At 37.2% G+C, this 27,955-nt stretch overlaps 1 pseudogene; it reads right to left on the bottom strand.

Annotated features, from left to right (window-relative positions):
* Nucleotides 1–5,507: 5,507 nt before the first annotated feature.
* Nucleotides 5,508–27,740, bottom strand: LOC137237492 (uncharacterized; annotated as a pseudogene).
* Nucleotides 27,741–27,955: the final 215 nt, after the last annotated feature.

Here is a 27,955-nt window from a genome sequence, read left to right as displayed (position 1 = left end):
AATTGAAAGTTTAAATTTTGATGTTCCACGCATACATACATACATACATATTTACATAGAGTAGTTAGTGGCCGCAACATTCGTTTGGATACAAAGGTTGTGAAGCATAACTTTTTTCTGGATATACGCATTTATATTTTTTTTATTATTAAATAGTCAGTCCGCACACGAACTCATACAGGAACGATAAACTATGCTCCAAACCCTCTGTTTGGAAAAACCTCTTCGGGAGTCATGCCATCTGCACTCCCGCAAATTAGCACATTGGTAGAGTTTGAAGTTACAATAAGGATTTGTTTTACACAAGCATATTTGAAGATTTGTAAAAAAAAATTGGAAATTACAATAAGGGAAATTTTTTTAATTTGAAATTTTTTTTATTTGAAAATAATTTGGCGCTTAACATATATGCATACATACTAGGTATTTTAGGTGGTATACGAGTCTTTGAGTAAAATACAAGGGGGCCGAAAGACATTGCGTTTTTGATTAATTTTTTTGTGTGATACACGGAAACTAATTTTTTTATGAATAGTACACCACCTGCATTGAACACCAGAGCCAAAAAGAAGATTGCAGCCATGGCATCTAATGATCCAAACGGGAACGCATCGGTCGAACAGGATGCTTCGTTCATTGATTTATCGGAGCGTTTTGGAGGGACAAAGAGTAGTGGGGACAAAACGGGGGAAAACATTGAGAAAGAAGGTGCCAGTAGTGCGACACCTACGGCAGGCAGTAAAACAGGGACGTTGCCCAAGCAGGACACAGGTGCACAGGTAACGCAGTCCGTGCTCTTACGGCCACCCTCGTTATCTTTCCCGCGCCCTCCACCGTTCCACAATTTTTCCAATCAGGCCACAGCCCAGCGACCTAGAACCCATCAGATGCGAGACGAAATAGCACCTATGATCAAGGAAATGATGGGTGAAGCGAAAGAGGCGGTTTTATGTGAAATGAGAACAAATTTGCAGGAAATAATGAATGGTCTGCGAAGCTCAAACGGCGAGATGGGAGCGGGTGGTAGAGGAAATAGAGCGCGTACTCCATACAAGCGAAGGAGGCACGATATCAGCAGTGAATCCATGGAGTCGGGGCGGTCGATTCCCCAAAATGAATTTGTCAGTGAAAATGTTAATCGCAACGGCAATAGCAATGTAATAAGAGATGTCAACAGAAACAACCGTAACCCTATGAGGCCTTCAGCGGGTAACGTGCCGGCGTTCACGGCGCAAGTACATCAGCGCCACATCCAAACAGCACAACCAGCGGGGCACAATTCGTACTCGGAAAGCGTCCCAATTGAAAATCAAGGTAGAAATTCGGGTATGAGACCTGAACTTAATATAGAAAAGTGGGGAATTAGTTTCCAAGGATTCCGAGATTCCATGACCATTGAAGATTTTTTGTTTAGATTGGAATATTTAAAGGAGAAGTACGGTTGTTCATGGGGAGATATTTTAAGGGATTTTCATCGTCTTCTGGGTGGCGAAGCACGCGAGTGGTACTGGTTGTACATTCGCACGAACCGAAATGTAGACTGGCCAACCTTGCAGTTTGCACTACAAAGGCAGTTCGCCTCCCAGTTGACAGATTTCGAACTGATGAGGGAGATAAATGAACGTAAGCAGAAACCCGGGGAAAGCATTGATGAATACTTCCATGCTATTGGCATACTACGATCTCGTTTAAGGAACCCCATACCCGAATATGAAATGGTTCGACTAGTGAAAGGAAACTTGCGGGAATCGTTGGCAAAATTGGTTTATCCCATCGCGGTATACTCTGTCGAGCAGCTTAGGATGGAATGTAAGGAGGTGGAAAGATGTTTCCCTCGACGAGACCGTGTGCAGCAAAGTGGATTCGCGCCTCGTGCTTATCAGGTGCATGAGATCACGCCCACACCGACACATGAGCAGAAATCTCCCAGAGATGAGGGTCAAGTCTCTGTGGAAGAGGTCCGCTATCAACGCGTAACGAAGCATCCACCATCGCGCGATCAGACAAGCCGGAAAAACACATGCTGGAATTGCGGACTCGAGGGCCATCTTTTCACCGACTGCATGTCATTGCATAGGCGCATTTTCTGCTTTAAATGTGGAAAGCCGGAGGTCATCACGCCCAAGTGTCCCGTATGTAACCCGACGGGAAACGCCAATCGGAACGCGATGACAGCGGGGGTGTCGCGCTCCACTCAGTTCCCGCAAGAGCAGATGCATCAACCAGCACAACTTTAGATCTGGATATAAGATGTCGAACAGCCCGGATTAAAACCAAAAATCATTTTTGGAAGCCAATCACAATCAAAGGCTAACAAAAAAACTATTCTACACCGACCAGTTACCCTTTCTTTTGAAGAACGCATGATGAGATACCGCGAAGCCAGAGAACGAATTTTTGCCGACAGTGTGCTGCTAGGTCGTCGTATGGTATCAGTTAGGATACAAAAGGCAAGGGAGCGTTTTCGACGACGAAAGCTGCTTCGTCGAGAAGTTGTGGCAGCAGTAAAAAGGGCAGATAGAAGTGACCCGCGGGTATTCGCGGATATAGAGTTGAATGGGATTCAGACACGCGGACTATTAGACACGGGGGCATCGGTTAGTATTTTGGGGCGAGGCGGTCGTGAGTTAGTACAGGAATTAGGGTTACCAATAGAACGATTTATTTCATCCGTTACTACTGCCGGAGGTGGAGCGCATACGGTGTTAGGAAAAATCAAAATACCTGTGAAATACAAAAAATTAGTTAACGTTATAACTTTTTATCTATGTCCATACCTGGAGCAAAACCTATATCTAGGAATAGATTTTTGGCGCGCATTTGAGCTGGCTCCAAGCGTTGTAGGTTGTGGGGAAATTGACCTATCTAAGCTAGAACAGCAGATGGTGAAAGAAGAAGATAGGCACGAGCGTCGCCTGTTGCACGATCTGACGCCAGAGCAACAGCAAAGATTAGAGCAGGTCAAAAATAGCTTTAAAACATTTGAACAAGACGGTTTAGGTCGTACTCCACTGGAGAAACACTCCATTAAGTTAGTAGATGATGCCGTGCCAGTAAAAGATAGGCATTATCCCTTGTCTCCGGCAACGCAAGCCGTAGTGTATTCTGAAATAGACAAAATGTTAGAATTAGGAGTTATCGAAGAAAGCGAAAGCCCCTGGAGTAATAGAACCACGGTAGTTAGAAAACCCGGTAAAAACAGATTTTGCTTAGACGCGCGGAAATTGAATGCTCTGACCATCAAGGATGCATATCCCTTACAAAATATGGAAGGCATAATCAGTCGCATCGATGATACGCATTATATAAGTAGCGTGGATCTAAAATTCGCGTTCTGGCAAATAGAGCTGGAAGAAAGCAGCAAACCGTACACGGCTTTCACCGTCCCGGGGCGTCCCTTGTATCAATTTGCAGTCGTGCCATTCGGCTTATGCAATGCGGCACAACGGTTGTGTCGACTAATGGACCGCGTCATACCGCAGAGGTTAAAGTCAAACGTTTTTATATATCTTGATGATTTGCTCATCATTGCTCCAGATTTCGATACGCATCTGAAAATATTGGAAGAGGTGGCTATGTGTTTAAAAGAAGCAGGGTTAACGATCGGGTTAAAAAAATCAATGTTTTGCTTCAAGGAATTACCATATTTGGGTTATATTGTAGGCGGTGGGATGTTAAAGACGGATCCCGAAAAGGTGAAGGCTATTCTAAATATCCCCTTACCAAAAACAATGAAACAAGTAAGGAGTTTTCTGGGAACAGCTGGGTGGTACCGGCGATTCATAAAGGATTTTGCAACGGTGGCTGCACCACTTACAGAGACCTTAAAAAAATCAAGCAAGTTTGAAATGACACCTCAAGCTATTGAAGCCTTTAATAATTTAAAAAAAGCGCTTACCAGCGCACCTGTATTAAAACACCCGGATTTTTCGAAGCGTTTTTGGGTCCAATGTGACGCCTCTGACTATGGTGTTGGCGCGGTGCTATATCAAAGGACGGATGATAATGCGGAAAACCCTATCGCGTACTTCTCTCAGAAACTGAATGATTGTCAACGCAAATATACCACAACCGAAAAGGAATGTCTCGCGGCTGTGATGGCAGTGCAAAGATTCCGTCCATATATTGAACTTATGCCATTTACCGTAGTGACTGATCATGCAAGTCTAAAATGGCTTATGTCACTTAAAGATTTAAGCGGGAGACTAGCGAGATGGTCACTGCATCTTCAAGCATTCAATTTCCAAATCGAACATCGAAAAGGGTCCGAAAATATAGTTGCCGATACGTTATCTCGTTGTATCGACGACATAACACAATCTTTAATACCGGGCATAGATACTCTAGAGTTCGAATCTGAGGAATACGTAGGGTTGATAGGTACAATCGAGTCAAATGGGGAACGATTGCCGGATTTAAAGGTAGAGGATGGTTTTGTATATAAGAAAATGTTGGCAAGGGATGTCGAGTTAGAAGAGTCTGAATGGAAATTATGGGTACCGGCGGCATTGACATCAACGTTAATTGAAAATGCGCATTGTTCTGAGACAGCTGCACATGGGGGAATGACGAAAACATTGCATCGGTTACGGCGGATGTATTATTGGCCTAATATGGTTGTACAAGTCCGAAACTTCGTTCGTGATTGCCAAGTGTGCAAGGAAAATAAGCCAAGTAATGCCATTTTGTAACCGGGTATAGGATCAGAAGTTATCACTGAAAGACCTTTTCAAAAAATTTATATAGATTTTTTAGGCAAGTATCCCAGGTCTAAGAAAGGGAATACGGTTATATTTGTGGTGGTGGATCATTTTTCAAAATTTACCTTTTTAAAAGCAATGCGTGAAGCAACTGCAACCAATGTCGTGAAATTTCTAATAGAAGAATTTTTTTTGAAGTTTGGCGTACCGGAAATAATACATTCCGACAATGGGAAGCAGTTCACGTCAAAACAATTTGCCCATATGATGCAAACGTACCGCATTAAACACCTAAAAACCGCCTTTTATTCTCCTCAGTCAAATGCAGCGGAGAGGGTAAATCAATCGGTTTTGGCTGCCATCCGCTCGTATTTAAGAACCGACCACCGGGATTGGGATTTGTACTTGCCGGAAATCGAATGCGCATTGCGAAACGCCGTACATTCTGCCACAGGTGTATCGCCCTACTTTGCCCTATTCGGGATGAACATGTTTACCAGTGGCGCTGACTATGCTTTGGCCAGAAAACTAAGCGCCTTGGATGATAGCGAAACTCTTTTGCTGAGCAATAGTGACCGAATGAGAGTTATGAGGGAAAGGATTAAGGAGAATTTACATAACGCGTATAAAACGAATGCAACACGTTACAACAAAAGGATCCGCGAAGTGCGATTCGTACCCGGACAGGAAATTTACAAACGTAATTTTGTGCTAAGCGATTTCAAAAATAATATCAACGCGAAGTTTTGCAAAAAATTTACTAAGTGTAGGGTAACGAAAGCGTTGGGTAATAATATGTACCTGCTAGAAACTCTTTCTGGGCGTAGTTTGGGTGCTTGGCATGCAAAAGTCCTCAAGCAATAATTTACCATACACGTTGATGTGTCTCCGGCGATGAGGGTCAAGTCGTCCGGAGATGCACGTATGCCTCGTTGTCAGCGAACCTGTAAAAACAAATAGAAGAAACCAAAAAGTAAAATTCTCACATGGATATGACCTAATTATACTTCCCGTAAACTCACTGATTTTGCAAATTTTCCATCGGACATAGTTGACAAATTTTGCCCGGCGTAACTCGTGAAGCAGGAGACTGTGTCAGGGGTGGGTGTTCCCCGCGTTGGGCTGACAGGTCGGTTTCTTCCCCGCAAAAATTAGGTGGACCGCTCTTGGGTGTGCCCATGAAGTATCAGATATGCCGGGATGCTGCCGATCAAACCCACGTATACAGATTAGGAGCTTTCTCAAAGGGAATATTCCCATGGAGTGCAAAAGATTCTCATTTAAAGTATCATAATCAATTGATAAGACCTGTAGTGATCTACACTTTTGCCATAAGGAAGTTTCGATGGTAAATATAGGGTAATACTAGGGTCAAATTTTATTGAAGCCAATGTCAGTTGCTGCAATGTTTCTGGTTTGTTTAGAGCTTTGAAAACATCTAAGCCATAATAGGTTAAAGCTTCGATTGCACCCAAATCTAAGATCAGGCATGGAAACTTTTTGCGATCTAAAAAACATCTTCCATGGCTCCACAAAACATTGTTCAATATCGATAAGATTATCTTCGCTTATATCGCCTGGTGGGACTAAGCTGACACTGTTAGTGTAAAAATGGAGCCCCTGCAAATTATCACAACGTGCAATCCTATAGAGATTACGTTTTATTTGTTTTGATATAAAAAAAAACATTAAGAAAATCAAAAATTAGTGTAACTTCACTTGCCAGATTACAAAACGTTTGACAAAAAAATGTGCACTGTCGATCATTGTTTATATGCAATTTAAACTTGAAATTGTTGAAAAATCTCTTTTGGAAAGCACCCCACGCCAATGACGACATGTCTGCGATGCATTTAATCGATCCCGTGGCTCGAGATATTCATGAATATTACCCAAGATGAGAGTGGGCAGCTGTTCCTTGCTTAAATCGTGGTATTGTGTTTTTTTTACTTGGTTTGTTTTGATTGTGTGCTCAAATGTCAAAATGATGGCGGACAACAAAACAAACAGAACTTAACGAAAGATAGAGCTTTTGATAGAGTTGCCGGACATAGCATAAAGAATGGTATAGAGACAGATTGCAGCAACAAAAAAATTGCTGCACTGGAATCGCCAACGATTAGCGGATAAGGAATAGAGTGATTAACGTTAGGCGAGTAGGGCGAAGAAAGAAGATATAAAAGGGGGTGACACAGGTTAAAACTAAGACAGTTTGAAGTGTTAAAGTTCTGGCATACGACTGCCTCCGCGCCACTGTGCTATAAAGTTTTTTTTAATTGTGAAACTTGCGTTGTGCGTTGTTTTTAAATAACTAATTTAAAAAAATAATTTTTTGTGGTTCCGGAGAACAAGGAGGTTCCGGCAAGGAGACGAGGATCGGAGTTCCAGGGCAGCGGATTAAAGGTGAGCCGAGTTAGGTAGCTTAGAGAAGTAGGAGTATGTGCGTATATATGTGGATACATATATGAGTACATATAGGTGAATGTAGGGCTAATAGTAATTTTATAATAATTTCTTTTGCTTGGATGGGGGTAATTGGTAAATTTTTTTGTGCATAAATTTTGTTTATAGTTTTGTCGCGGTTTTAAGCGAAATTTTTGCGTAAAAAGTTAAAATAATTTTTATCCAAGAAAAGTTGTATGCCTGTAGCCTGTAGATTCAAATCGTCCTGCGTGTGATAGATTTTTTCTTATTTGAATCTTTAATCTCCTGAAAATTTATTGTAATTATTAGTAATTTATTTATTAGCTAAATTAAAAGCTCTGGTGGATTAGTTAAATTAAATAAACAGGGATACTGTAGATAGGACGTTGGGAATAATTGGGTTAAAATTTTGATATGCGCACATATCGGTACGTACATATATACGCACGTAGGAAGTTAGTTACTGTAATTTACGAAATCCTGAAATTTTAACTAAATCCTGTGTGTCATAGGAAAGAGGATTAGTGGCGATTTAGGAAAAGTGACTGGAGTGAGAATTGTGGTGGTAAAACGAACAGTGCGGCGACGTGTAAGTCCCAAAATAAATATTTTTTTGAAGTAATCGGTTTTGTGATAAAATCTTATTGTGTTATAGTGTGCCCGGAAATTTTGGCGTGGAGGGATTAGGCACAACTCGCCGTAAGTCTTTAGTTCCAAATTATCGTTTTTATGTATATACGTATGTCCAGTTATCTAATTTTGATGCACCCGATGAGAACAACAACAAAATAGGGAAACTGGGGAAGACGTCCCGTTTATATACATATGCGTGGTTACATACACATTTTTGTTTAATGCGCTAAGGTAGGAGAATACCGTTAATGGTGTGCTTCGTGATTATGCCAGAAAACCAAAGCGATCTTTGGTTTTAACAATCTCTCGGAGCACCTATTTTGTTATGTGGTGTACACTCGACACAGAGATCAAAATTTGAATTTTTCTACATATACCATTTTGCTGTAGTAGCCAATCACCAAAATCGAAAACTAATAATTTCGTGCATATCCAGTTTCCCGTAAGACTCCAATACAAGGCACAAAGGCCAGTAAGAAGCAGCACAAAATCACCCAAGAAGTGGTTTCGGATTTTACATATATTTACTCCTTATATGCATATATAAATTTTGTAGTTTTAATTTTTTTTTGTGTTTTTACGTTTTTTTTTTGTTGCGTACACGCATGCACACACGCATATATCAAAAAAAGAAATTATTAAATTTTTCTAAATTTTCATGATATACATATTTTTGGTACAATTAAGATTTTTTTTTGTACATTTTGTACACACCCTATTGAGGGTATGGTAACGAACCAAAAGCTTTTTATGTTTGTTTTATAGTGTGCGGGTTGTTGGACTTGCCAATTAAAGTGTAGCTATCTGCGTGTTTGCAAGCGAGCAAAGCAGTCACATTAGAGTGACCCAATTTCCTGTTTTTTGTTAAGCTGAAATTAATTGTTAAGAAAGTTATTGTGATCAGGTTAGGTGTATTGTATCGTTGTCCTATATATGGTAAGCGATTCTGCCCATAAGTAACATTAATATCGAACACTTTTTTGAGAAATTCTTAAAATCTCATACATATCTACATACGTAGGTAGGGGTAAAACCAACTAAGAGAGCTCGATTAGGTAGGATCCATTACCCTTAACCGAGTAAAATTTTAAAATTAAATTTTTTTTGTTCTCGTTTTCTTATTGCATTGAATGATCGGCAGGACGTTTCATCATAGTGAAACATTTTTTGTTTAGCCTAAATAATAAGACTAGTTTTTTTATTATGATTCATTGTAATTCTTTTTATGATTTCAATATATTTTGAGTTTGGTGTTAAGAGTTGAAATGCGGAGTTAAGCACTTTTTGGGCGGGAGGTGAAGATGGCGTGGTGAAGAGGTAAGTGGAGGGGACGGAGCATGGCTAGAGGGAGACCGCTAAAGTTAGGGTGCATGAAACGAGCGGTCCAAGGTAGGGCGGGCTTCCTGAGGTGAGATGTGTGTGAGGCTGATAGGATGGATGATGAAGGGAATAAATATGCGTCCGTACGACTCCTTGGTGTTAGGGTTGAGGACCACTGCCCCTCTTATACTGAGCTAGTCCGGGTACCCCAAGGAGCCAAACAATACGTGTACGTGACAAAGGAGTTAAATGACTGGCGTCCTTGTGGAGATTTTAGAAGATTAAATGTCGTAACAGTTCCTGATCGTTATCCTTTGCCCCATGTTCATGACTTTAACATGAATCTAAGAAATAAGAAAATATTTTCAAAATTAGATTTGGTAAGAGCTTATCACCAAATTCCAATGGCAGAAGAGGATATCTATAAAACTGCAATCACTACGCCTTTTGGCATGTTTGAATTTGTACGAATGCCTTTCGGGCTTAGGAACTCCGCGCAAACTTTTCAACGATTTATTAATGAAGTAGTCAATGATTTAGACTTTGTTTTTACATATATTGATGATCTCTTAGTGGCGAGCGAAAATGAGGAACAACATTTCAAAGATCTTCGCGTACTATTTCATCGTCTAACGGAGTACGGTTTAAATATAAAACCAAGTAAATGTACTTTTGGCGTAACAAATGTTGACTTTTTAGGACATAATATTTCTGAAACGGGAATTAGACCCTCAGAAGAAAAAGTTTTAGCCATTCGAAATTTTGATCGTCCAAAATCTATTAAGCAGGCACAAAAATTTATTGGTATGGTTAATTATTACCATCGATATATACCAAAATTAGCAGAGTTTACGACAGTTATCTATGATTTAATTAATAGAACAAATAAGAAGCGAGACAAGATTTTAATTTGGGACGATACATCTAATAAAGCTTTCGAATGCATTAAAGAAAAGTTTGCATCTGCGATATTGTTAAATCATTTTAACAAAGATGCAAACTTTCTTTAAATGTAGATGCATCCAATACGGCAATAGGTGGTGTCATACATCAAACGTTTAATAATAAGTCAGAACCACTTGCATTCTTTTCAAAGAAATTGTCTCCATCCGAAATTAAATATAGTGCATTTGATAGGGAACTATTAGCTATTTATTTGAACATTAAACATTTTCGTTACCTTATAGAAGGACGTGAATTTACAGTTTTCACAGATCACAAGCCTCTTGTATTTGCTTTAAATTCAAAAACAGAACGCAGTCCAAGACAGACTAGACATATGGAATTCATTGCTCAGTTTACAAATGACATTAGGTATATTAAAGGACAAGAAAATGTTGTAGCTGATACATTATCTCGTGCGTTTGAAGTACAAGCGATTAATAATTCGGACATTAATTTAAAAATTTTACAAAGTGAACAACTACAAGACAGTGAATTAAGCAAGCTTACCTCAGAGCAAACATTTTTAAATTTGAAACTAATAAAAATTCCTGTTCTTAATTTTAATATATGGTGCGAAGTGTCAGGAGAAAATCCTAGGCCTTTCATTCCAAACAATTTAAGAAAAATAATATTTTATATGTTACATGGGAGTTCACATCCTGGTAGTAGAGCTACACGTCGTTTGATAGTTAAGAAATATTTTTGGCGTAAAATGAATAAAGACATTAATACTTGGTCTAAATAATGTATAAGTTGTCAAAAATCGAAAGTACATCGTCATACAAAATCTCCAGTTATGAAAATTCCAATTCGAAAATCTAGATTTGAACACATTCACTTAGATATTGTTGGACCCTTACCTGTTTCAAAAGGATATCGTTACATATTAACTATAATTGATAGATTTACACGTTGGCCAGAGGCATTCGCACTAAGAGATATTTCTGCAGTTACGCTTGTAAATAAATTTTTTAAAGAATATATTTCACGTTTTGGAGTTCCATTAGAAATAACAACAGATCAGGGATCTCAATTTACTTCAAACTTGTTTTCAGAATTAACGAAACTTCTTGGAAGTCATCAAATAACATCTTCTCCTTATCATCCCCAAGCTAATGGAATGATAGAACGTTTTCATAGACAGCTTAAATCTTCAATAATGGCTAGGAATGGATCCAGAGATTGGTATGAAGAGTTACCAATAGTACTTATGGGTTTGCGATCAATTTTTAAAGAAGATATTTCAGCAACACCGGCTGAAATGGTTTATGGACAAAATTTAAGATTACCTGGTGAATTATTTGTTTCAACTACAGAGAATATAACTTCAACGGATGTTTTAAGTAGTTTGCGTGAACATTTTAAAAATTTTAAATCAAATTTGGAACATCATCAAAATTCTAGTGGTATTTTTGTTCCAAAAGATTTAAAAGATTGTCATTTTGTTTTTGTACGTGTAATAAACAAACATTCCTTGTAACATCCGTATGAAGGTCCTTATAGAGTTATTGAAAAAGATATTAAAAACTTTAAAATTGAAATAAACAATAAAATTAAATCTATTCCTATTGATCGTTTAAAGCCAGCAATGATTGATAAAATACAGATACCTAACACAAAAACAAAAAAGAAAGTTACTTTTAATTTATTTAACATTAAATCTCCGGAAGGGGGAGTATTTTAGGGTTATATTTATATTCAACTTTAAATGTACCTACTATAAATAAATTGAATTTTTTTGTTCTTGTTAATTTTTATTTTTCAATTGTAAAATATTGTCTTTCAAAAATTTTCATTCGGTTGAAATATTTAAAAACGTTTTGTAACATACTTTTAGGAGCGGTTAAATAAAAATATTTTATAAAAATAGATAGTGCTTATTATTAAATAGTGATTTATATATTAAATACCACAGCTGCCTCTAGTTAATGCGCCAGGTCAATTTAGAAGTGCCTAAACAGCTAACACACGTCACACTTAAAAGCTCGTAGCACAAGCACTTTTTTAGTTTAATTACCACAATTATATTTTTTCATCGTTTTAAAATGTTTCGCGGAATAATTAATAAATTGTCGTATTAAGATGACGCTGTCATTTCGATGACAGCAAGAAACGTCGATGTGTTAGTGGAGAGCGAAAAAAGCTTTGAATGTGTGGGCGAACTAGTTACCTCCGTCTTGTAGGGTAGTAGTATATTAGTAGTGATAATAAATTTGTAAATGCCAACAGGTTTTGGGGGAAATAATTCATTTTCTACTAAATATTTCGTGAATTGATAAAGAGTTATGTTGGTTTGGTTATTCTTTCAGAATTTGTTTGAAGAATGCAAAAACTTCCTATCTGCGCATAAGTTAAATGCATTTTGACATAAAAGGTAGTTAATGCTAATTAATCTGATATAGGGATTTTTCATGAAAAATCCTGAAATGGGAAATTTTTTAAAAGTATTTTGGCATAGGATGATTTCGAGCTAGCAGCCAACATGGGGTGATACTCTACTCAGCAACTGCAATGAACCGACAAAAAAAATTTAAGAAAATGGCTTATTGTCTTAGAATTTCACATTCCGGCCTGGACTTTGACAGAATAGATAAGCTTTTAGCGGTCCTGCTTCACAGGGAGTATTCATATTTTTATTTTGAAAATTTGGACGTTTTTCCATTTAAGTATTCATGGAAGTGTTCCAGATAAACCTCTAATTTAGATTATTCGGAACACGTTCGTTTTTTACTACCTTACGAGGAATATTCCAAATATAAAACGATTCCACAAATTCTTAAATGGAAACGAAAGTTTCGAACATATGGAATGAATAAGTTAACATGCTCAATGGGTAGGTAGTACATGTCGTTATGGCATATCCATTATTTACTAATTACTTTTATACGTGAAACGATTTACTAGTCGAGTTTTTGACGTTGAACAATGAATTTTAAATTGGTTTATTTTTTGTATGTTCATAGGTTTACGGAAGCGCACGATTCCTTGTTGTCCGTACTTTTCATAAAATTACCTATGTCAGCCACACTAATAGATCATGGCATAGTTAATAAATTCAACATATTCTAAGGAATTATTCAGTTAAGTACTTATCGGGTATTTTTAACCTGATTGCTTCCTATTTCTACTACTAATATTTTTCGAAAAGTCGCAAAGAAACAACACATCTAACGGATGTCAATCCTATATGGGAGCAAAATTGCTGCAATTGTCAAAAAATTTGTCAGCCGAGCAAACCTCTTCTGATTGAATCATGATTTTTCAAATGGAATTCCTCAATTCAAAGGAACTGGTTTTGATGAATGGCAGTTTTGAGTTAAAGTGGTTTTGATGAATGGCAAGTTCGAGTTAAAATTCAATTGGACTGGCTGAATGTTGGCCACGTCTTAACGAGCGATCCACCAACAGCGGAGGAGGCAGAATACGGGATAGGAAAGCTATGGAAGGACTGATGGCGTTTTTGCATAATGACTGTCGCAGCTACATAAGGGTGAAAAAATCAGCTAAACAAATGTGGCATGGTCTCAAGGAAACTTTGGCAAGAAGTCCGTTGTAGCATTGCGTAGAATTCACCTCACAAACACGCTTAACATTACAAATATACGTTCATATCTAGTTGACTCTGATAACTACCATGAGTTCATTTGCAGTTGCCAAGTCGCCCAATATATTGATGCGTCATACCAAACTGCTCAAGCGGGAATCATATTGACAATATGTAGGTCAATATAATAATTTGCTGACAAACCATTCCTCACTATTGAGTCATGCACCTTTAATATGTAAATATTAATGTAAGTATGTATATACCTATAGGTTAAGAACTTTTGTATAAATAGTAATGAATTTCGTCAATAAAGAACAATTGCTATCCAACACTACTCGTCAGCATTCGTCTCTTAATCATTTTTGTTTAACATTTATTATTACATGGCGATTCTGCCAGCCTAGATCAGAATTAGCAAAACTGCTAAAGATCTAGATCGTCAGAACAGCCTGTCGCGTTAATAACCAAGAAGGATTCGCCTTATTACATGGCGATCCTGCCAGTCTACATCAGAATTAGCAAAACTGCCAAAGATCTAGCTGGAGGAAGATCCTGCCATGCTAGATTTAAAATTGGCAAAACTGCTAAAAAATCTAGTTGGAGGAAAATCCTGCCAGTTCGACCCTTAAAACATAAAATTTGCCTAACAAGCGAAAATTGTTTGAAGAATCTGACTGATCAGAGATCCTGCAAAGCTTTTTTGTTTGTATAAAAAACGGAAAAAGTGAGACAAGTGAGAAAAGTGAAACTTTACTTTTAAGGCGCGTTGTAGCATTGTTGCGTTGTAAAATTGTAACGTTGTAGTGTTTTAACCTCGTAACGTTTTTACATGTAACGTGTACAGCAGTAGAGCTACAAAAATTTAACGCGTCCAGTGGAACTAGTATACTGCATTCCTCTCATCAATTCAGCAACTTCAAAAAGGTTGAATCAGGATTCAGACAATGATTTAGTTGCGCAGAACAATCAAATGCAGACAGTGTAGGACAGCCAAATACCATTGAAAAAAAAACTTAAGCAACAGCAATGGTCACGTATGATCGAAGCATAATCAATTGGAATATTACCAAGGATGAATAAAGCATAATCAAGTGGAATATTACCAAGGATGAATAAAGCATAATCAAGGATGAATAAAGCGTAACCAAATTTTATCGCAGAATGACAACACCAACAAACCGTGGATGATTGGGCAACAGAAAAAAAAAACATTCTGACTGGCAGCAATTAATATAAGTATATAAAAATTTAGAATAAATTGAGCGGCCTCGAGACGCTTAACCATTAGCAAAAATTCTATTTTTGCTTAGGAGTTTTTTTATGAACAAATTCTTTACAAAAAGTTTGATGTCAGCTTTGAAAATGGCACAAACTTAAACTAAAAATAGAGAAAAAGATTAAAGCCCAAAGTGGCGTAGAAAAAATAATGATAATAGCATAAAATTTAATTTTAAACCATACTTTGAAAAACATTTTTTTCTCACTTTTAAGAAAACTAAAAATGTTAAAAATATTAACTTTAGACATTTTTTTTAAGAAAATCAAACAAATTTTAAACAGTAGTAAAAGTAACAAAATTATTCTTAGATCTTTATAATGTCAAATAAATAAGGCAAAATGGCATAAAAATTAATTTCTAAAATATTTTGTAAATTGAAAAAAAAAAAACATTAAATTAAACAAATTTTGTCTATAAGAATAACATTTTTTATACTTTAATAATGTTAACTAAATAAACACGTAAAATGGAATGCATAGGATAAAAGAATAAAATCGAAATATTTTTTTCATTACTCATAGAAGCAGGAAGATAATTATATTTCAAAATGTCGTGGTGGACAAAGATAGCACACGGCATAATGATAGCATTAGCCGGTTATTAATTAGGAAAAGAAAATTCAGAAACAGAAAACAATATAGTTAAATACGATTCACCAGATGAAGTAGAAACAAAAAATACCCCAAACATTCCATATGTTTGGCTAGCAGTTTTAATCTGCGTAATCAGGATATTGATCAAATATAAATATAGGCAATTAAAACCCGTTCAAGCTCGTATCTAAGGAATTCTATTTTTAGTACCCTATTACTTATACTCTCACCCTACTATCTAAAACCAAACCCAAAGCTGAGGAAGAGCAACAAATAATTCTTAAAATGTTGCAACCAACAGTAAAGACAGACCCATTAACCCTGCCAAAATATAATAGCAAATCAAAATTTGCATAATAATGCTCCTGACAAAGATGGTCACGAAGCAATAGGAAATTCTAGGAAGTGGAAGTAAGCAAAACCTAACGGAAAAAATTACAAAAATTTTACAGCCAGCCAATAAGAACAACAAAAAAAAGAATGAAGAAAAGTCAAAAACAGAACATATAATAAATAATAGTTTAAAAAAAAAACTAAAAAAACACGTTTTTTTAGCTAACCTAACTAAAAAATATAAAATAATTTTCAATTAAAAAGAGTTTATATAACAGTAGTAGAAGGTCAAACAATCATTTATAGTTAATCCCCTCAAAATGAAATTATAATAAAATTTAAGTTATTAACGGAATAATTTAATTCAGATTAAAAAGCGTGGGGTGCATTTGACTACATTTCATATCTTTCCTCTCAGATAGTTGCCAATAGAATGATTGTAACATTCAATATCAAGCACCCCACGCTTTTTACTGTGAATTAAATTATTCTGTTATTAACTTAAATTTTATTATAATTTCATTTTGAGGTGATTAACTATAAATGATTGTTTGACCTTCTACTACTGTTATATAAACTCTTTTTAATTAAAAATTATTTCAAGATCGCGGGTTCGAATCGAGCTCAAGGCCTAACAATAATTTTTTATCATTATTATTGTTATGATAAATTTTTTCTTAATTGAAAAAATTTTTAAATTAGAATAGAAGAAAGAAAAAATTTTAAGACAACTGCCAAAGCTCGTTGTATAGATCCATTTCGGGAACTGCTAAATTCCTTCATCGGCAACGTTTAGGCGCCGCTGCTATAACCATTCAGCCACCACAGCGGTTTTTTGTTTGTCTTCATTAATCCTACTTCTATTCTGGTTCGTGCCAATTGATATTCACAACACTGCGACATCTGTTGCAGAATAGCTGTGAAAATTGGACTTGTTTGTTGGCAATGCTGCCATAGTGTCATATTTTATTGACACTTTTTTCCCCGTGCTCTGGGATGTATTAACAATTTTTGTTGTTATATCGGCCTACTGATTTTAAGATCGCGGGTTCGAATCGAGCTCAAGGCCTAACAATAATTTTTTATCATTATTATTGTTATGATAAATTTTTTCTTAATTGAAAAAATTTTTAAATTAGAATAGAAGAAAGAAAAAATTTTAAGACAACTGCCAAAGCTCGTTGTATAGATCCATTTCGGGAACTGCTAAATTCCTTCATCGGCAACGTTTAGGCGCCGCTGCTATAACCATTCAACCACCACAGCGGTTTTTTGTTTGTCTTCATTAATCCTACTTCTATTCTGGTTCGTGCCAATTGATATTCACAACACTGCGACATCTGTTGCAGAATAGCTGTGAAAATTGGACTTGTTTGTTGGCAATGCTGCCATAGTGTCATATTTTATTGACACTTTTTTCCCCGTGCTCTGGGATGTATTAACAATTTTTGTTGTTATATCGGCCTACTGATTTTAAGATCGCGGGTTCGAATCGAGCTCAAGGCCTAACAATAATTTTTTATCATTATTATTGTTATGATAAATTTTTTCTTAATTGAAAAAATTTTTAAATTAGAATAGAAGAAAGAAAAAATTTTAAGACAACTGCCAAAGCTCGTTGTATAGATCCATTTCGGGAACTGCTAAATTCCTTCATCGGCAACGTTTAGGCGCCGCTGCTATAACCATTCAGCCACCACAGCGGTTTTTTGTTTGTCTTAATTAATCCTACTTCTATTCTGGTTCGTGCCAATTGATATTCACAACACTGCGACATCTGTTGCAGAATAGCTGTGAAAATTGGACTTGTTTGTTGGCAATGCTGCCATAGTGTCATATTTTATTGACACTTTTTTCCCCGTGCTCTGGGATGTATTAACAATTTTTGTTGTTATATCGGCCTACTGATTTTAAGATCGCGGGTTCGAATCGAGCTCAAGGCCTAACAATAATTTTTTATCATTATTATTGTTATGATAAATTTTTTCTTAATTGAAAAAATTTTTAAATTAGAATAGAAGAAAGAAAAAATTTTAAGACAACTGCCAAAGCTCGTTGTATAGATCCATTTCGGGAACTGCTAAATTCCTTCATCGGCAACGTTTAGGCGCCGCTGCTATAACCATTCAGCCACCACAGCGGTTTTTTGTTTGTCTTCATTAATCCTACTTCTATTCTGGTTCGTGCCAATTGATATTCACAACACTGCGACATCTGTTGCAGAATAGCTGTGAAAATTGGACTTGTTTGGTGGCAATGCTGCCATAGTGTCATATTTTATTGACACTTTTTTCCCCGTGCTCTGGGATGTATTAACAATTTTTGTTGTTATATCGGCCTACTGATTTTAAGATCGCGGGTTCGAATCGAGCTCAAGGCCTAACAATAATTTTTTATCATTATTATTGTTATGATAAATTTTTTCTTAATTGAAAAAATTTTTAAATTAGAATAGAAGAAAGAAAAAATTTTAAGACAACTGCCAAAGCTCGTTGTATAGATCCATTTCGGGAACTGCTAAATTCCTTCATCGGCAACATTTAGGCGCCGCTGCTATAACCATTCAGCCACCACAGCGGTTTTTTGTTTGTCTTCATTAATCCTACTTCTATTCTGGTTCGTGCCAATTGATATTCACAACACTGCGACATCTGTTGCAGAATAGCTGTGAAAATTGGACTTGTTTGTTGGCAATGCTGCCATAGTGTCATATTTTATTGACACTTTTTTCCCCGTGCTCTGGGATGTATTAACAATTTTTGCTGTTATATCGGCCTACTGATTTTAAGATCGCGGGTTCGAATCGAGCTCAAGGCCTAACAATAATTTTTTTTATCATTATTATTGTTATGATAAATTGTTTCTTAATTGAAAAAATTTTTAAATTAGAATAGAAGAAAGAAAAAATTTTAAGACAACTGCCAAAGCTCGTTGTATAGATCCATTTCGGGAACTGCTAAATTCCTTCATCGGCAACGTTTAGGCGCCGCTGCTATAACCATTCAGCCACCACAGCGGTTTTTTGTTTGTCTTCATTAATCCTACTTCTATTCTGGTTCGTGCCAATTGATATTCACAACACTGCGACATCTGTTGCAGAATAGCTGTGAAAATTGGACTTGTTTGTTGGCAATGCTGCCATAGTGTCATATTTTATTGACACTTTTTTCCCCGTGCTCTGGGATGTATTAACAATTTTTGTTGTTATATCGGCCTACTGATTTTAAGATCGCGGGTTCGAATCGAGCTCAAGGCCTAACAATAATTTTTTATCATTATTATTGTTATGATAAATTTTTTCTTAATTGAAAAAATTTTTAAATTAGAATAGAAGAAAGAAAATATTTTAAGACAACTGCCAAAGCTCGTTGTATAGATCCATTTCGGGAACTGCTAAATTCCTTCATCGGCAATGTTTAGGCGCCGCTGCTATAACCATTCAGCCACCACAGCGGTTTTTTGTTTGTCTTCATTAATCCTACTTCTATTCTGGTTCGTGCCAATTGATATTCACAACACTGCGACATCTGTTGCAGAATAGCTGTGAAAATTGGACTTGTTTGTTGGCAATGCTGCCATAGTGTCATATTTTATTGACACTTTTTTCCCCGTGCTCTGGGATGTATTAACAATTTTTGTTGTTATATCGGCCTACTGATTTTAAGATCGCGGGTTCGAATCGAGCTCAAGGCCTAACAATAATTTTTTATCATTATTATTGTTATGATAAATTTTGTCTTAATTGAAAAAATTTTTAAATTAGAATAGAAGAAAGAAAAAATTTTTAAGACAACTGCCAAAGCTCGTTGTATAGATCCATTTCCAAGTCCAATTTTCACAGCTATTCTGCAACAGATGTCGCAGTGTTGTGAATATCAATTGGCACGAACCAGAATAGAAGTAGGATTAATGAAGACAAACAAAAAACCGCTGTGGTGGCTGAATGGTTATAGCAGCGGCGCCTAAACGTTGCCGATGAAGGAATTTAGCAGTTCCCGAAATGGATCTATACAACGAGCTTTGGCAGTTGTCTTAAAATTTTTTCTTTCTTCTATTCTAATTTAAAAATTTTTTCAATTAAGAAAAAATTTATCATAACAATAATAATGATAAAAAATTATTGTTAGGCCTTGAGCTCGATTCGAACCCGCGATCTTAAAATCAGTAGGCCGATATAACAACAAAAATTGTTAATACATCCCAGAGCACGGGGAAAAAAGTGTCAATAAAATATGACACTATGGCAGCATTGCCAACAAACAAGTCCAATTTTCACAGCTATTCTGCAACAGATGTCGCAGTGTTGTGAATATCAATTGGCACGAACCAGAATAGAAGTAGGATTAATGAAGACAAACAAAAAACCGCTGTGGTGGCTGAATGGTTATAGCAGCGGCGCCTAAACGTTGCCGATGAAGGAATTTAGCAGTTCCCGAAATGGATCTATACAACGAGCTTTGGCAGTTGTCTTAAAATTTTTTCTTTCTTCTATTCTAATTTAAAAATTTTTTCAATTAAGAAAAAATTTATCATAACAATAATAATGATAAAAAATTATTGTTAGGCCTTGAGCTCGATTCGAACCCGCGATCTTAAAATCAGTAGGCCGATATAACAACAAAAATTGTTAATACATCCCAGAGCACGGGGAAAAAAGTGTCAATAAAATATGACACTATGGCAGCATTGCCAACAAACAAGTCCAATTTTCACAGCTATTCTGCAACAGATGTCGCAGTGTTGTGAATATCAATTGGCACGAACCAGAATAGAAGTAGGATTAATGAAGACAAACAAAAAACCGCTGTGGTGGCTGAATGGTTATAGCAGCGGCGCCTAAACGTTGCCGATGAAGGAATTTAGCAGTTCCCGAAATGGATCTATACAACGAGCTTTGGCAGTTGTCTTAAAATTTTTTCTTTCTTCTATTCTAATTTAAAAATTTTTTCAATTAAGAAAAAATTTATCATAACAATAATAATGATAAAAAATTATTGTTAGGCCTTGAGCTCGATTCGAACCCGCGATCTTAAAATCAGTAGGCCGATATAACAACAAAAATTGTTAATACATCCCAGAGCACGGGGAAAAAAGTGTCAATAAAATATGACACTATGGCAGCATTGCCAACAAACAAGTCCAATTTTCACAGCTATTCTGCAACAGATGTCGCAGTGTTGTGAATATCAATTGGCACGAACCAGAATAGAAGTAGGATTAATGAAGACAAACAAAAAACCGCTGTGGTGGCTGAATGGTTATAGCAGCGGCGCCTAAACGTTGCCGATGAAGGAATTTAGCAGTTCCCGAAATGGATCTATACAACGAGCTTTGGCAGTTGTCTTAAAATTTTTTCTTTCTTCTATTCTAATTTAAACATTTTTTCAATTAAGAAAAAATTTATCATAACAATAATAATGATAAAAAATTATTGTTAGGCCTTGAGCTCGATTCGAACCCGCGATCTTAAAATCAGTAGGCCGATATAACAACAAAAATTGTTAATACATCCCAGAGCACGGGGAAAAAAGTGTCAATAAAATATGACACTATGGCAGCATTGCCAACAAACAAGTCCAATTTTCACAGCTATTCTGCAACAGATGTCGCAGTGTTGTGAATATCAATTGGCACGAACCAGAATAGAAGTAGGATTAATGAAGACAAACAAAAAACCGCTGTGGTGGCTGAATGGTTATAGCAGCGGCGCCTAAACGTTGCCGATGAAGGAATTTAGCAGTTCCCGAAATGGATCTATACAACGAGCTTTGGCAGTGGTCTTAAAATTTTTTCTTTCTTCTATTCTAATTTAAAAATTTTTTCAATTAAGAAAAAATTTATCATAACAATAATAATGATAAAAAATTATTGTTAGGCCTTGAGCTCGATTCGAACCCGCGATCTTAAAATCAGTAGGCCGATATAACAACAAAAATTGTTAATACATCCCAGAGCACGGGGAAAAAAGTGTCAATAAAATATGACACTATGGCAGCATTGCCAACAAACAAGTCCAATTTTCACAGCTATTCTGCAACAGATGTCGCAGTGTTGTGAATATCAATTGGCACGAACCAGAATAGAAGTAGGATTAATGAAGACAAACAAAAAACCGCTGTGGTGGCTGAATGGTTATAGCAGCGGCGCCTAAACGTTGCCGATGAAGGAATTTAGCAGTTCCCGAAATGGATCTATACAACGAGCTTTGGCAGTTGTCTTAAAATTTTTTCTTTCTTCTATTCTAATTTAAAAATTGTTTCAATTAAGAAAAAATTTATCATAACAATAATAATGATAAAAAATTATTGTTAGGCCTTGAGCTCGATTCGAACCCGCGATCTTAAAATCAGTAGGCCGATATAACAACAAAAATTGTTAATACATCCCAGAGCACGGGGAAAAAAGTGTCAATAAAATATGACACTATGGCAGCATTGCCAACAAACAAGTCCAATTTTCACAGCTATTCTGCAACAGATGTCGCAGTGTTGTGAATATCAATTGGCACGAACCAGAATAGAAGTAGGATTAATGAAGACAAACAAAAAACCGCTGTGGTGGCTGAATGGTTATAGCAGCGGCGCCTAAACGTTGCCGATGAAGGAATTTAGCAGTTCCCGAAATGGATCTATACAACGAGCTTTGGCAGTTGTCTTAAAATTTTTTCTTTCTTCTATTCTAATTTAAAAATTTTTTCAATTAAGAAAAAATTTATCATAACAATAATAATGATAAAAAATTATTGTTAGGCCTTGAGCTCGATTCGAACCCGCGATCTTAAAATCAGTAGGCCGATATAACAACAAAAATTGTTAAAAATTATTTCATATTTTTTAGTTCGGTTACCTATAAAAGCGTGTTTTTTTAGTTTTTTTAAACTATTATTTATTTTTAATTTTTTAGTTAAAGTAATTTTAAAAGTTTTAGTCGGGAGTGATGAAACCTTGAAACGCCAGCGGTCCATGGATGAATCCAACCCCACGGCACCAAAAAAGGCCAAGACGCAGGGAGGCGGACGCGGTCTTTCGCCGAAATTGCCAAGGGTCGGCAGATCATTGGCATTATATACGAGAGCAGCGAAGATGGCAGGATCCCGAAACAACAGTGGAAGTGGATCGAGGCCGCGCTCGCTACGGTGGCCGTTAAGGTTAAGAAAGACAACCCTGGTCCACCGCCATCTTACACCGATGCAGGGTGGTTTCTGGGCAATGTCAAGCTAATTGCCTGTGACGACGCCAGGTAGGTAAACCTCTATAGGGCCGCCGTCACGCTGATTGGGGTGGTATATCCGGGCGCCCGCCCCAAGGTAGTGGAGGCGCGTGATATCCCCTCACGACCAAGGGCTAGAGCCTGGGTTCCAGTGACGCGAACGGACCCAGCTGATATCCTGGAGCTGCTCCAGGAGACAACCCGCCACAGGTTTTGTTTAAGCGACTTAAACTATGAACATTTTTCGTTCGTTTGTTTCAGTAGCCATTGAGTGTGCTTGTAATTCTCAACTGGTTAGTGAAATATTCTAAAGACATAGTTTGAGTTTTTTAATTAAAAGGGAGGTTCTTCGGATGGTGTGCTAATACATCAGAGCCCAGTGCTCGCCTCCATATCACACTTTGAAGGGGTTCTTCAAATAGAAGATGAGGTGGCTCATTAGAGCGAAACCTCAGAGTGCCCAACTCTCGCCCCAAATTAAATAAATAGAGGTTTTTCTTGTAGAAAATGGGGTACCAATACCTCAGAGCCGTCCCGTGCTCGCCTCCATATCACATTTTAAAGGGTTCTTCAAATAGAGGATGAGGTGGCTCAGTAGAGCGAAGCCTCAGAGCCCCCCAGTGCTCGCCCCCAAATTAAATAAATAAAGGTGTACTGATGCTATGCACCCTCCCATGACTTAAATACACCAATAACACTAAAACTACCCAACTCAATAAATGGAATACATTAAATCAAAAACCCCATAAACTCAATACAGTCCATTAATAATAATAATTTATAAATTTAAAAAAAGGAATGCTTGGTGGGAGTTGAACCCGCAACCCCGGGCGTTTGGTCGGGTACGTCAGCCACTGTGCCACGACTCATACGCTTACAAGCACATAAAATTACTCATTTATAACTCTTATTAAACTGCTCGCCCTCAATTGCCCAAAGCTTAGACAGGTTTAGAAGTCAACCCGGATAAAACCGAGCTTGGCCTCTTCACGAGGAGGTACAAAGTACCAAATCTTACACCGCCAAGAATTGGGGGTACGCTCTTAGCGTTTAGCGATCAAGTAAAGTATTTGGGAGTCATTCTGGATAGGAAGCTGTTATGGAGTGCCCATATAGTGGAGCGATCCAAGAAGGCAGCAGCAGAGCTGTTCACCTGCAAGAGGGTAATTGGCACCTCCTGGGGATTCTCCCCTAAGGTGACCTACTGGATTTACACAGCCATTGTGCGCCCGATTCTTCTTTATGGTGCCTTGGTCTGGTGGCCTGCACTAGCTAAAAGTACCTATCTTAAAATGCTTCAAAAGGTGCAACGGAGTTCGGAGCTCTGCATTACCGGGGCTCTCGGCTCCACTTCCGATTCCGTTACATACATACATGGATACATAGATACATTAGATAGATACAGGCCAAGCTAATAAAATCGTGTTAAAAAGGGCTCCAGTATGCTCTTTCGTAGATGTGCCATGCATCCACTTCTATCACTAATAAAGGAATGCGTTTTTCGCATTATGTGCAAGGTTTCAAATCTATGGCCATTTTGGGTGGTCATAAGTTCAATTGACTTTATGTCCGTTAACCTTATGTCACCCCACCATCACATTATTGCATTGTCGTCGAGCCTTGATACGTGTGCAAAGTTTCAATCAAACTTATGGCCATTCAAAGTGGTAATAAGGCCAATTGACCTTATGGCCGTTGACTTTATGTCACCACACCATCACATTAATGCATAGTCATCGAGCCTTGATACGTGTGCAAAGTTTCAATCAAACTTATGGCCGTTCACCTTATGTCAGCACACCATCACATTAATGCATTGTCATCGGTCCTTGATACGTATGCAAAGTTTCAAATTAATCAGACTTCTAGAAACCGGTGAAAATTAAGCTCAAAAATTGCGTTACATAGATACAGGCCAAGCTAATAAACGCGTGTTAATAAAGGAATGTGTTTTTCGCATTATGTGCAAGGTTTCAAATCTTTGGCCATTTGGGGTGGTCATAAGTTCAATTGACCTTATGTCCCTTAACCTTATGTCCCTTAACCTTATGTCACCCCACCATCACATTATTGCATTGTTATCGAGCCTTGATACGTGTGCAATGTTTCAATCAAACTTATGGCCATTCAAAGTGGTAACAAGGCCAATTGACCTTATGGCCGTTGACCTTATGTCACCACACCATCACATTAATGCATTGTCATTGAGCCTTGATACGTGTGCAAAGTTTCAATCAAACTTATGGCCATTCAAAGTGGTAATAAGGCCAATTGACCTTATGGCCGTTGACCTTATGTCACCGCACCATCACATTAATGCATTGTCATCGAGCCTTGATACGTGTGGAAAGTTTCAATCAAACTTATGGCCATTCAAAGTGGTAATAAGGCCAATTGACTTTATGGCCGTTGACCTTATGTCACCACACCATCACATTAATGCATTGTCATCGGTCCTTGATACGTATGCAAAGTTTCAAATTAATCAAACTTCTAGAAACCGGTAAAAATTAAGCTCAAAAATTCCGTTACATAGATACAGGTCAAGCTAATAAAAGCGTGTTAAAAATATATGTGAAGCGCTATATAAATTTGCAGCAATAAGACATGTCGCGCTCCTAAAATGGTAGCGTAAGAAATACAACCAACCTGATTGTAGATGATAAAATTGACTTACGACAATTACTTATCGGGCTGTACACACGTTGTACAAATGCCGCCAATCCAGGACTTGAAATTTATAAGGAAAAAACAGTTTGTCCAGGGACAAATTGGTGAAAAATAATTGAATATTTACTCGAGTAGGTGTAGGCAAACTTGTGTTGTTTTCTTCACCGTATTTAATTTAATAATCACCTTTTTTCACAAAACTGACAATTCAACAAAATATTTCTATGCATACTTATATTCTAAATTTCAAGTAACAATCTATAAAGTATGTATATAAATGTACAAATAATAATATAACAACAAATATCTTGTATTCCTACACACTACTACAATTCGTCCATCCTGACAAAGAGATCACCTGATCTCTCCTCAATTCCTAAACATAATTTCCATTTTCCATTCTACTACTTGGTGCATTGCGTCTGTAGAGGGATACGAGCTATTGAAGTTAGGAGCTTTTGAATAACATTAAGCCAACATTTATTTGAACATTAACAATTACACTTCATGAAAGTCACATTAAACTATTAAACTGAACAATTAAAATGACGTGTTTTTTATTTCCAAATGTTATGCACAGTGCAGGTTCCAAATTGTATGCAAGGTTATGCAGTTTCCAAATTGTATTTTCTGGTCGGCTGCTGCTCTTGACGATAATGATTTTGCCTCTGATTCGTTGTTATAATGCAAGAAGAAATCGTACCCAAAATGTCTATCAAAGTATGTATGTATTTGTGCTATGTGCGAGCCAGCAAACTTGTCTTTTGTTTTGGTATAAAATGACATTGCAGAAATTCAGGAATGCAGCGATGTGAAACTCAAAACATAGAGGTACAGGGTGCCTCTACACCCCGCCCCACCGTGAATCATCTCGGGATTCACCATCCAATCTAAAAACTGCCAGTTTCGAACATTGTACAGGTCTACAAGTAGGATATGTAGCAGCACGCACATACACAGCCACGCTCACCTGATAAAATGCTTGTTCTTGTTCGTTTTTTTTGTGGATGCTATTTGGCACTGTTGTACTTCTTAGGACCAAACAAAGTTTAGTAGCTGCTATCGAAAACTGCTTAAAAAATTTTTTTTTTTTCTTATATTACAAAGAAATATACTTATTTACTTTCAAACGAGCACTTAATTACATCTCTCTTTAATAACCATATATTTTGGACAATTTTAATTAACAAATTGTGATACTTTTTTACGGGGACGATTGCTAAAACACGACCAAAACCGTCGGGGGAGGTATTAATAGACGCGTTTTTGCCTCGCTTCCAATAATTCAAATACTTTTTCTCTTCGGACTATTGACAACAGGACAAAACGTGTCTATTCATTTTTCTTTCCGCTTTTTTGGACGGGTTATTGCAGTCGACCTCGGTTTCGAACTGTTTTTCGCGGAGAACTTTTGAACGGGTAGAAAAACTTAACTCCCGTGTTTGTATTCTTAATACTGAAATAACTACGCGTTCTCAGATACCCCAATTGAAGACTTTTTTATAATTTTCTGAAGGACCCACATGGGTGCACTTAAAATTTCCTACTAAATTCGTTAAAAGAAATTTACCATCACAGCAACCCATATCTGATATTCCGATCCCTTTTTTGCTTTCCTGTGTCGCTTTCGACGAAGCAACCCCGGTAATTTTGACACTTCGTTCAGTGTCAAAACTCATGTTCCACGCAGGTTCCACTGGGTTCCACGCTAGTTTGACACTGACCGAAGTGTCAAACTGCCGTGTGTTAGAAAGGGAAAGAAATTGTTTCCCTCTCATACATATCATACTTGTAAACCTGTACAATGGTTTCGAAGCTGGACGACGCAGTACTCCGCCCACTGTTTTAACGTCAGCGAAACTTACTTGACCATCTTTGGCTGGAAACACTCGTGTAATTCGCCCTTTCTGCCACTGGCTACGCGGCTGCATTGCGTCACATATTAACACCAAGTCATTCACCTTTAAAGGCTCAACTTCTTCCTGCCATTTTTGACGCAAAATAAACTGTGGTAAATAGTGCCGTGTCATTGTTTCCAAAATCGATCTTTGAGACTTTGAGCTATGCACCACTGCTTTTTCAAACATAGTTTTTCGTCTACTGGTTGTGGCGTTTGCGTCGAATTGGGACACCCCAAAAGATAGTGATTTGGTGTAATTGGAGAATCTTCTTCTGATTACAAGGGTACTTCGGTTAATGGTCTTGAGCTCAATATGTTTTCGATCTCTATAAGTACGCTGCGTAGCGTCTCCTCTCTTGGCACCTCTTCGCATATGATTTTAAGCAAAAGTCTTTTTACAAT

This window comes from Eurosta solidaginis, chromosome 1, assembly GCF_040869045.1.
Source record: "Eurosta solidaginis isolate ZX-2024a chromosome 1, ASM4086904v1, whole genome shotgun sequence".
NCBI lineage: Eukaryota > Metazoa > Arthropoda > Insecta > Diptera > Tephritidae > Eurosta > Eurosta solidaginis.
The sequence above is the reverse complement of the archived record's forward strand: the minus strand, read 5'-3'. Positions and strand labels throughout refer to the sequence as shown.